General features: G+C 38.2%; 1 pseudogene; it reads right to left on the bottom strand.

Annotated features, from left to right (window-relative positions):
• Positions 1 to 4,284: 4,284 nt before the first annotated feature.
• On the bottom strand, positions 4,285 to 4,372 carry LOC123365449 (annotated as a pseudogene).
• Between the last annotated feature and the right edge of the window lie 6,117 nt (positions 4,373 to 10,489).

The raw sequence follows: 10,489 nt of genomic DNA, 5'->3' as shown, positions 1-10,489 counted from the left end.
TACAGGAATTTTTTAACCACAGCCACTTTACTCTTAAAAAGAAGTACATAGGAGTTACAGATCTTTGCAAAATAACAAAAGTCCTGAGACATCTTTTTGTTCTATCTGATTCCCAACTATGTGAGTCTGAGGCCTTGCCAGCCATTTCAGGCTCAGCAGAGTTCCTCCTGCCTTCTGACTCACTCTCTCCAGCTCATATTCTGCATGTGGCAATGGACAGCCCTCCTTCACAGAGATGCACCCTTCCTTAAATATATTTTCTGTCCCTTTTGGCCACGTGACCTGGTTGAGAAAATCCAGCTCCTCCCCAGTGAGGCCTCTTTGCAGAGAATCCACTGTTCCCTGGGGATAGGCCAGTAGTTGAGAGAAAAGAAATCACAGTCAATGGCCCTACATTTCTTTTGTTATGTCTTCTACTTGGCTTGAGATACCTGAGGGAATCCTAGCCTAAGGTGATCTGGCTGCAGATTCACCTCTTACAAGACTCGAGTTAGTTAAAGTTCAACATAAAACTGTAAAAGTATGACAGACAACTTGTGTCAATTTGAGACTTCTGAAATATCCATGAGAACCAGTCTGATGGAAGATTTATTTCTTGGTTTCAAGTCTTAATTTAGAGCAGTGATTCTCAGCCAGGGGTACACTTCCCCTGAGGTTACACAGAGGTCTTCCAGGGGTACATCAACTCATCTAGATATTTGCCTAGTGTTACAACAGGCTACATAAAAAGCACTAGCAAAGTCAGTACAAACTAAAATTTCATACAGTGATATCTCGATATACTATACACTGAAATGTAAGTACAACATTTATATTCCAGTTGAATTATTTGATAGCTATATGGTAAAAATGAGAAATTAAGCAATTTTTCATTAATAGTGTGCTGTGACACTTTTGTACCCTAGGCAAATCAAATTCCTGAAAGGGGTTCAGTAGTCTGGAAAGGTTGAGAGTCACTGATCTAGAGTATATTATATAAACACATCATATATCGTTGTTTGAAGACGTCAGCCAAATATTTCAGATCTAGGTGCCTAAAATTAGTGGAAATCCATTACATATTGTGAGTCTATGTGCTTTGCTTACCTACTAGACAAGATATTATAGGCCTGATTTTCCAAAGTGCTGAGCATTTATAGCTTCACTTTCTTCAGTTGACATTGCAGGTGCTTAGCAGGTCTGAAAATAACAGACTATTTTTTGTTATTTAGGAACCTAAATATTGATTTAATTTCATGCACTGAGGTTTGAAACTTTTGTCCTTGGAGTGTTAAGCTTCTTTGGAGATGCTTCCCAACTAGATGACATATGTGTTTTCCCACACACTGCCTGCTGGAACTTGTCTGGACCTTTTTCTATGCACTTAAAATGTCATTTTTAAATTTGAACATTGCTTCTGATTAACGTATTCTGAAACTCCAGGATAATCTGCTGCCAAAATACTGCTTAAATTGTCAATTTAACAGTGTAGAAAAAATACTTGTTATCTATTTAGTAAAACTTTGGGCCAAATCTAGTTGTGAATTGCTTCCAGGACAGCTCTCCTACAGAAAATGTTAGGCTAATGTACTTGGTACTTGTGTAGGCAGACTGAAATTTTGATAGGTAATATACTTTCGCCCAGTGGATAATTGGGCATGCCGCCTAGTTTCCCTCTCAAGAAGGAAGTTTCCATACCATAAAGCAAAAGACAACTGGGTTCTGGAGAATGATATCTGGGCACTTTGGGTATACACACTATATATCAAACACAGATACTATATGAGCACCATAATGTCCTAGAAGTGTGTTGTTCTTTGGCTGAGTGAAAGTGAGCTCAAAAATACTGTGCCCTCCATAAGTTCCGTTCTGTGTCAGAGAATATGCAGCACGGTTAGATCTGCTATCCTGAATTCCAGACAGCTGATGCTCTTTGGGTTCCATTTTGAAACCAGCCTTTAACAATCCATGGCTCACATGTATTCCCCATTCTTTCAGATGAGCAGGTACAATAGGACTGCAGCTCACAGCTGCTGAATCAGGACAATAGTTTGGGCAACAAACAAACAAATCTGCTGAGAACTACCTCTAGTCCCAACAGGAATATGGCAACCCCTAACCTAAATAGGCTTATGAAATTGGGCCTGAACAATTGCTTACATTTTTATTCTCTTCTCCACGTCCATCCCAGCTTTATTTAATTTTTGCTTTTCCCTTATAATTCAATATTATGCATATATTTTATAAAGTAGATCCTTGTTTTAAAGTACCTGGTACCATTTCACATTTGTCTCAAGTTAGATCTCTGTTAGCAGAAAACAAACAAACAAACAAACAAAAATAGAACAATTAACTCTCTCTTTAGGAGAGGAAATGGGAAAATATGTTATTTCTAATACCCAGCAGAAATAATTAATTGCATACACTGTACTAAGACAAATTCACTACTGGTGCAACCCCATGGAAGTCAATGAAGTTACATCAGGAACTATTTTGTCCCTGCAAATTTGTCATTGCAAGAAGGTGTCTATCCCCACTGCCAGGAACTAGCTGCTCCAGATAAGGAACTACAAGATTTAGAAGTACATTTCTTGCAATAAACCTGACACTCTACAGATTTATTATAGAATATTAACTTACTTAATTGGTGGTGTAACAGACAGACTTGGCAAGCTGGTCCCTATTATTTGACCACAATGCTAATGACATGCCCAAAATGGCAAGAATTAAGGACCAAAGCCTGCTGTTGCAAAAACAGTAACTCAGCTGTTTTCAGTTCAGTAACTCTGGATTTACACCAATGTAAACTGAGCAGAATTTAGCCTTTGTTATGTATTATGTAACACTTACCAAGAACTGATGTGATCAGGTAGGGCAGCAACCGTCATCAACAATTGTTACTTGCTTAAGAACATAAGAATAGTTATACAGGGTCAGACCAATAGTGCACCACCCTAGTATCCTTTTGTACAACAAGGGCCAATGCCAGATGCTTCAGAGGGAATGAACAGAACAGAGCATTTAGTGAGTCATCCATTCCGTGTTGTCCAGTCCCAGATTCTGACAATCACAGGCTTAGGACACCCCGAGCATAGGGTTGCATCCCTGGCCATCTTGGGTAATAGTCATTGATGGACCTACGCTCCATGAATTTATCTAATTCTTCTTTGGATAAAGTTATAGTTTTGGCCTTCACAACATCCCTGGTAATAACTTCCACAGGTTGACTGGTGTGTTGTGTAAAGTACTTCTGTATTTTATAAACCTGCTGCCTATTAATTTCATTGTGTGACCCTGGACTCTCGTGTTAGGTGAATAGGTAATAATGCTTCCTTATTCACTGTCTCCACATATTGCAGACTTCTAGCACATCCCTCCTTAGTTGTCTCTTTCCTGAGTTGAACAGTCCCAGTCTTTTTAATCCATAGTCCTAATAATTTTTGTTGCTCTTCTCTGTACTTTTTCCAATTCTAATATACCCTTTTCATGATGGGGGCAACCACAACTACATGCAGTATTCAAGGTGTAGGCATACCATGGATTTATATAGTGGCATTGTGATATTTTATGTCTTATTATCTATCACTTTCCGAATGGTTCCTAACATTGTGTTAGCTATTTTAACTGCCGCTGCACATTGAACAGATGTTTTCAGAGAATTAACCATGATGACTCAAATCTCTTTCTTGAGTGGTAACATCTAATTTAGAACCCATAATTCTGCATATATACTTGATAATATTTTTTCCAATGTGCATTACTTTGCACTTATCTGGATAAATCTGTTGGCTTTTGCTCTTTAAGGTATCTTTAAGGTGAACAAATCAGGCTGAACAGCACATTTTGAAACTGGTTCCTTGCCTGTTTGACTCCCTGGAAGTAACTTTCATCTGATCCTGTGTTGATTATACCCTGAGATTAACTACTATGAGGCATATGAAAAACATCTCAGTGAAAAACTCAAGGAATTCAATCTGTTTTGCTTAACAAAGAGAAGGATAAGGGGTGATTTGATCACAGTCTATAAGTACCTACATGGGGAACATAAATTTGATAATAAAGGCTGTTCAATCTAGCTCACAAATGTATAACAAGATCCAATGAATGGAAATTGAAGCTAGGCAAATTCAGACTACCAATAAAGGCACAATTATTTTAACAATGAGGTTTACTAGCCACCGGAGAAATTTACCAAAGACAGTGGTGAATTCTTCATCACTAGATATCTATAAATGAAGATTGGATCCTTTCCCCCCTAAAAAAGATATGCACTAGTTCAAACAGGAATTAATTCAGGGGAGTCCTACGGTGTATGTTATACAGGAGGTTAGACACTTTCAACCACACTTTTCTAGTTACAAACTATAGAAATGATCCCTGAAAGTATAGTCTACTACATGGCTATGTTGATCCCTTCTGGTTTTATAGTCTATGAATATGACACAGGAAATGTTATTGTGTGGTTAAAAGAATGGTATTTCACACAACATTTTCCTCCCATAAATATGGCAGTTTGGAGTGTTACGACCTTTTTAATCCTGACCCACTTTTCATTTTCTCCTGCTGGTTTCTGTTGCTTTCATCTTACAGTTCACATGAGGCCAGACCCCATCACCACTGGAGTAACACCTTGCCCTTGAAGAGAAAGGATTTAACATTTTCTGTGGAGGATCTGCCCTATGCAGGGTGGGAGGGATAAGGAGCATTATATTTTACAATTCTGAAAAGCATAGTTTTGCTTTACTCAGTGGATGAAATTCATCCCTGGTGAAGTCCAGAGTTCTACCAGGAATGAATTTGTACATGTGTACTGGTAAAAAGCTCAGCATCATTTTCATGACTCATATTGTAAACAAATATAAATTCATATGCTTGAGGCAGTGGACCATGTTCTACCCAGGTCACTACAAAGCCATAATTATCTCCACTTAAGTCAGTGAGTACTTCAGATTTTAGTACACTGGTACAACTGGAAGCTGATTACAACAGGAGTATCATAAAAACTAGCACAAAATCAAGTGATCCTTTACAGATGTCATACCTGTCTCTAGATATTAGACAGGTTAAAGAGTTTACTAGAGACAGGTTAAAGAGTTTACTAAGTCAACTTGGTTTGATCCTATTTTTGTACTTAATGAGGAAGCAATTTTTTTTGTCACTTCAGCATACCTCGATCTCTCAGTTAACAACCACTAGAGAGACTAATAGCTAGCTAACTACTGAAAACAGCTTTACAGTATATTTTTAAGATTTTCTGTAGACAGCCAACATTTCATTGTCTTCATGGTATACTTTCATTATTTCCCACAAGTAGATTATAGCAGATGTCCCAGCTGAATTGGAGACATGATCACCTGCAACAACTCACATTTTCAATACCCCCAGATTGCATCTTGTTGATGTGCCAGAAGTAACTCCACACAGGTAATACCACAAAATGTAACTGAATCTCCAAAGCTGCTGGAGGGACGCATCAACACTTGATATTAAACAAAGGCTGAAGAAATTTGGTACGTTCATTTCAATACTAGGTGACACCAGAAGAAGACTGAAAAACTAGACATTCAGAATTTAAAAGACATAAATATTTTATAACATTTAAACTTTTTAAGCCACTTTCAAACACCAACTGGAATTGTGTGGAAACTTCAAAACTTTTTTATTTTTCCATTTAAAAAGGTACATTTGTATGTGAGCACAATAAATGGATGAACAAGCTGATAATCAAACTGAGATGTTCATATCTGAGGGTTCAGTTTACAAAACATTCAATGGCAGTACAGGTAAGAATGAAAGATTTTTTTCTTTCATATCCAAACAGTGCCTGGCATAATGGTATCTTTATCCTTATTAGGGTTTCCAGGTGCTATTGCAATACAAATACAAATAATTATAAAAATACTATTGTCCCGTAACAAGCAACAGTATATATTAGGGCCTTACAGATTGGTTTACTGTTGAAAGTGAATCAGTTACAAGGAGTCTGCATATTTACTCAGTGTAAATTGTTTATTTTATACTATGTATATCAATCCTGGAACAGAGGTGGTCACAAATGGTACACAAGCAAACCCCTCGTTCAGAAATTTCAATCCCAGCACCAATACCCAGTTTCCTTGGGCAATTGTGCTCCAAGAATTTACTCTAATGAGCGATATTAGAGATATAAGAGAAAATTCTTGGTGCCTTCAAATTCCCCCTTCCCCCGCCCGCCTGGCCCAAAGAAACGGCATCACAAAACTCCACAGCATTCCTTCAGGCTGTAAACGGCTCATGTGCTACAGAAAATAACTTTAGACTATGTGTAACAGTGCCATCTGGTGATTCCTGTCATAACAATATTATTTATGCTGAGTAGGGGATTGAGAGCAGTAGAGCATCCCACTTATCAGCACAGAGATAATTCAAATTTTTAAAAAGAAAAATCTTAGACTTTCCTGCCTTTCATGGAGGAGTCATGGCAGTGGGCAGCCTTAAGTGTGGTATGCAATAAGTAGGAATGGACAAAAGTGCACAGATGGATGTATTGGCAGGCAGCTTCAAAAGGGAATGGCAGGAAAGCACAACAACATCATGAGGACAGGCACACATCAAAATTTTTTTTCCAAAACTATTGCAGTATTTTAAGACATATAGCAGCAATGATCTTAGTGTTCCATATAACTCCCTATATCAACTGCATTGTAAAATATGATCTGCCTAAAAAGTTTGCCCCATTCTAACGCAGGCCCTATATTAGCACTGTAGCCAGCAGCAAATGCATCTAGTCCTAGATGTCAATGCAATCTTTGAGTCAAATTCCAGTGAGGGAAAAAAACAAGCACTTTCCAATATTCAGTAGCAGACTCAATATTCATTCAACTAAGAAGCCCTAGAACTGTAATTATGAAGCAGGTGACCAACTATTATACATGCTGATCTTTAATCAACACATACTTGAAGCTTGGAACCCGTAGTACAGGAGAGTGATTCATTAATTTAATAGCTAAAGGAAAATCAAATGGGAACACCTTAAGAATAGTCTGACAGTTCATTACCATGCTAGTAATGTGGGACAGTAAAATTTCTGTTTATCTGGAAGGTCTGTGATAATTTTACTAACAAGAAAACAATTCATTAAAGAGATCAAATGCCAATGAGTAATATAGAAGCAATTTAATACATTTTCGTTCTAGGTTTTCATTTTATAGAGTTATTAAATATGTTTTGTCTTTTTGTTAAGGCAAAGACTGAGACTCACTGTGAAATAGTGCCACGTTCATTTGAATAGCTAGAGGGTTAGATTCTGATCTTACACCATTACTTCAATGGAGCTACCCCTAATTTATATCACTGGGAGAGAGACTGAAGTAACACCCATTTTGTATAAAAATGAGGAAAGAACAGACAGAGGAAAACTTGTCTTGTGGATTAAATGGTCCTTTGAGTTTTTCTTAGGTAATAAGTTAAAACATCATAAGGGCTGCTTTGATCACAATATATCCATCTGAACTGTAATTCTGTAACTGGATATTCTTTTACTTTAGAAGCCAATCCTGCCCCAAGAATATGGCAGGCTCCATCTGTGGTACAACTACTGTGGTTCCACAGCAGTGTAGAGCAAAGTTAGAGCATGTGCCAGCTGTGGAACCCAGCTAAGCTGAGGCTCCCAGAACAGTTCCCTGTAGCAATTCATTAGGCTGGGGAAAGCAGATGGTAGGGCTGTTGGGTCTACTACTCATGGATCTTAGTTGAGTACCCAGTGCAAGAGCTGCAGAGCCATTCCAGCTCAGACACTAGCGTAGATGTCATGGAGCAGGTCAATCTGTGCTCTGTGGCATGTTGGGAGCAATCCCCCAAGCCCACCTGATAACTCCAGTGTACAGCCAAACTTATTGAGATAAGCCCTGAGAATAGCCTCTTGCCATCAACGAAGTAGTGCTTTTTAAGTAGTATAGACAAGTGCCAAGTGGAGAAAAAACAATGATGGCAAAAGGCTAACCATGGCAAGCGGGTGAAAAGAATAAAGATAAAATTAAACAGCAATTTCTCATTTTAACTATAAATGAAAACATTGCAAGAACCTTAGACATTAATAGCATATAAGTCAGTTGCAGACATTTACAATCTTATATTACAGTTTCTGGACTGAAATCTGATTCAAGTTGTCCAGTTGTCTTTTCTCCCATTTGTGTACCACTTACCCTGATTGCCTTTGATGTTCACTTCACTTGAACCTGAATTTATTTAATATTGAACACAGGGAAACTTGGAAGAACTTCTGGATTTCTGGGGTATGTAGAATTATGTGCTTGGTAGCAGTGAAGTATTATGAATATCTGCATAAATTAAAGCTAAAAATGATTTAAAAAAATGCAGACAATTGATTAGCGGAGCTCAGGCTTAGTCCTTATGTGGAAATGCATTTTGGGTAGAAGCTCTTCCCCTTGTGTACCCACACACACAGTAGTCCAAACCTTGCCATAAGTGGTCAAAACCTGTTTCCTTTCCAAGTACTGTATATAGAAATTATAAACAAGTTTTTTTTCTCTTTCCTGGGTTCAGCAGTACCAGTTATTTGTGGGGGGTGGTGGTGAGGGGGGGGGAAACAAGCCTCCTTTGTACGGATCTTTAAAAAGGAAATGGAAAAACTGCATCCATCATCTGATGTTTATGAAAGCAAGTCTCAGAAGAGTTAATGCTGAGTCTTTTGGGAAGGCAAATGGTTATAGAAGCAGAGGGGGCTCATGCAAGAAATGTAATGGAAAACCTACCCTGCAACAAGACAGAAGAAAATTATATAGAAAAAAAGCAATATATTTCAATAACAGAGCTCTGTGCAGTATGAGCATCTAAATGATAGATTACTGTGAATAAATGTAAATATACACATTTCTGCATTCAGTTATTGAACTGGCTTCAGTAAATAGACACCTCTTGTAACCTCAGTGCAGAATAAATAGAAATTGGATTCTGAAACCATATTAGTGGGTAATATTTTAAACATTAGTCTCAATAAGAATATATCCATTTTGCCCAAGACATACATGTTAGACAGGGCAAAATCCCAATGTGAATTTAACCATGTGTAATTTTTCTCTGTTTAGCATAATTTTCCTTTAGTTCACACATTTTGAAGGCCAAGTTTGCTTACAGAAATACTTCATTGTGTAATGTGATCTTAAGCAATAATCTGATATACTGCCATTTCTTGACACTAACAGTCTTGCCTGGTAACTGGGTTTATGATAGACTTTAAGGCCGTGATTCAGCACATGCATAGTTTTAAGCACAAGTGATGAAGTCAACATTCAAATGTTTACACATAAACACATGCTAAATTATTTTGCCGAAAGGGGGCCTTATATCACACAGGGCTATTTCCTATCATGCAGGAGTGAGAGAAGACAATGTCTACATTACCGCCGGATTAACGCTCTGGCAATTGATGCACCACGGATCCATTTAGCAGGTCTAGTGAAGGCCTGGTAAATCGACAGCAGAGTGCTCTCTAGTTGACCCCAGTATACCACCGAGAACAAGAAGAGTAAGGTAAGTCGACAGGAGAGTGTCTCTCATTGACCCAGCAAGGTGAAGACACTGCAGTAAGTTGACCTAAACTACATCAACTTAGATTGACTTACAGGAGTAGTGTAGACATAGCCAAGGAAACATCAAGTGATTCAACCTTGTGGAGTTTCTGTGAAATGTTCTTATCAGGTGGAGGAAAATCTCAGTGGTTGAGAGGAGCCACTGGACAATGCCTCCAAATCCTTCAGATACTAGAAATCTATAGGGAAAGGAAGCTCAACCCAACAGTGAGCTAGGTCCTCAAAGAGGGCACCTGCCTATACCCTCACATGATATCTTGACTCCCTAAAATATATAGTCTCAGAGTTATATTCCCAGTAGCTCATCTCCTGCACAATCCACAGGCTATTTGGCATAGCATTACCACAGTGGAAGTTTCTCTAGAGACTATTAAAATTCTTTAGTGTTCTCTGTTGGTTTTAGTTCCAGTGGGAAAAACAATAGTCCCAAGAATCATACATAAGCTGCAGGGACCAACAGACCTATTGATCTGGTCTAAAACATAGTTGGCCAACAGGAAGCCATAAAAACAAGTTAAAAATCTTCTACTGGGATCTTTAACCGCTTTCCAACTCTAATTTTGTTCCCTCCCAATTCAGACCATTGATTTCTTTGGCAAGCAGAGATTCTGTACCCTAGAGAGGTAGGGGTAGAGTACAGTGCCTCCAATTCCTTACATCACAGTCTGGTTCCAATGGCTGCTGTTCATATTAGTAGAGGGTAGCATACAAACCATAGTATTTTACTTACATTGTTGCTCAACTAAGCAACACTTCTTAATTATAATTTGAAGAGATACCTCATTCTGTTGCTGCTATGTGATTCACAAAGGAAAACAGAATACTTTATAGTATTCAATGGACATGACTGGTAAAGTAGCCATATGGTAAAGTAGCCATACTTTACCTTAGGATAATTAGAGGCATGGATTCTAATCCAT

This window comes from Mauremys mutica, chromosome 2 (assembly GCF_020497125.1).
Source record: "Mauremys mutica isolate MM-2020 ecotype Southern chromosome 2, ASM2049712v1, whole genome shotgun sequence".
NCBI classification, from domain to species: domain Eukaryota; kingdom Metazoa; phylum Chordata; order Testudines; family Geoemydidae; genus Mauremys; species Mauremys mutica.
This window is presented reverse-complemented; position numbering and strand designations above follow the sequence as displayed.